Source organism: Perognathus longimembris, chromosome 22 (genome assembly GCF_023159225.1).
Source record: "Perognathus longimembris pacificus isolate PPM17 chromosome 22, ASM2315922v1, whole genome shotgun sequence".
NCBI classification, from domain to species: Eukaryota; Metazoa; Chordata; class Mammalia; order Rodentia; family Heteromyidae; genus Perognathus; species Perognathus longimembris.
Window position 1 is genome coordinate 12276535 of NC_063182.1, and position 1794 is coordinate 12278328.

Sequence of the window (1794 nt, forward strand, 5' to 3'; positions counted from 1 at the left end):
ATACAGTCTCATGGAAACCTAATGCTGAGTCACAGATATGAATGACCCTGTGGAAGTGAGTAATGGTTGAATGACACATCCATCTCTTGGATAGGTTTTATTATCACACAAAGTATTGTCGCTGCTCACTGAGTTTGTCCTCCTGCAAGAGGAGAATACTACCCTGACTTTTGGACCTGGGCATGGCCAATGACTTGCTCAAGGCAATAAATGGTGAGCAGAAGTGACGTTTGTCACCTTGGAGTGGAAACATTAAGGACTAGCATCACCAGGTCGTTGATTCTTTTGCCTCAAGGCCAACATTATTCCAGACAAAACCTGAATCTTACAAGTCTGGGTCTCCTTGTGAGCCAGAGCTGAAGCTGATCTGTATACCCAGATAACATGAGCTCGAGCAGGAAATAAATCTTCATTTTCTTGGGACTGTTTGTCTCTGCAGCATTTCTTTGTCCTATTCTGACTGGTGCATGGTTCCATCTAAGTAACACAACATCACATATATTTAGATTATTTGTACAACCGGGTTGTTGGGGTTTTTTTTTGCCAGTCCTGGGGCTTGAACTCAAGGCCTGGGCACTGTCCCTGAGCTTCTTTTGCTCAAGGCTGCTACTCTACCATTTGAGCCACAGTGCCACTTCTGGCTTTTTCTATATATGTGGTGCTGAGGAATTGAACCCAGGGCTTCAAGTATGGGAGGCAAGCACTCTACCACTAGGCCATATTCCCAGCCCCCAACTGGGCTCAAACTAAGATCTCAACAAACTCAGTCTCCCACCAAGCTGGGATTACAGGTGTAGGACCCTGGTGCCCAGCGATGAGGCTCATTTTCCTGACTAGATAGGCCTTGAGTTATCAACATCCCAATCAACCACAATGAAACTCCAAGGACTTGGATGCCTCTGAAGTGCAGCCCAGACGAAGTCTTTTTGATACGGGAATGGAAGGAAACCCACAGTTCTGGTATCTTTTTCTTAAGGGGTCTTATATCTCTAGTTACTTGAAGAAGCTATTCAGGCCTGGGGTCCATCCCCACCCCCACCCTGGACTCTATCACCAAACCTCAATGTGTGTCTTCTCCAACACAAGATAGTCATGCCAGGAAACCTGCCAGTGCCACTGTCTTGAATTCTCTATTGTATTTTTCCTAGGACAGTGTCATAAATGAATGCAAAAGACTTGGGGGCTTATACTTCCAACACTGTATACACCAGTCTTCTATGCAGGAGCACTGCCCACCTCTAGTCTCTGTCACGAGTTGCAGAATGACTGCAGGGTCTGTCTTGTATTCTGCCCCTGAGTGCCCAACTAAGTTTCTACTTTTCATGGTCACTTGGAGCAATTTCCATTTTGGCATTGTATTATCATACGTTATTTCCAGATGTTCCTTGTTGTTGTTTTTTAATTTCACAGACCCTGTTATGTTACTTTTAATCTTTTTTTTTCTTATATCTGCCTTTAGACCCTAGAGAAGGTAGCAGAAATGAGATTTTTTGTATGATTTTTCTTGTCTTCCCCCGCCCCTCCTTTGTTGGCATAGCAGAGTCCGGGCACCATGTAGAGCATGACATTTTTAGGTCTCTGGAAATGTAACTATCTCAACTATACTTTCTTTTTAACTATTGTATTTACATCTTTTATATATATATTTCATGCTGGTAAAGAATGGTATTGTCTGTGTCCTTGTGTTTGTGCTTTATTTAGTAAATAACAGAGAAATACACAAAACTTGTCTTCAATAATTATGTAAACCAATCCTGATACTTTAAGAACAGTTAAACTGCTATTAAGTGAATA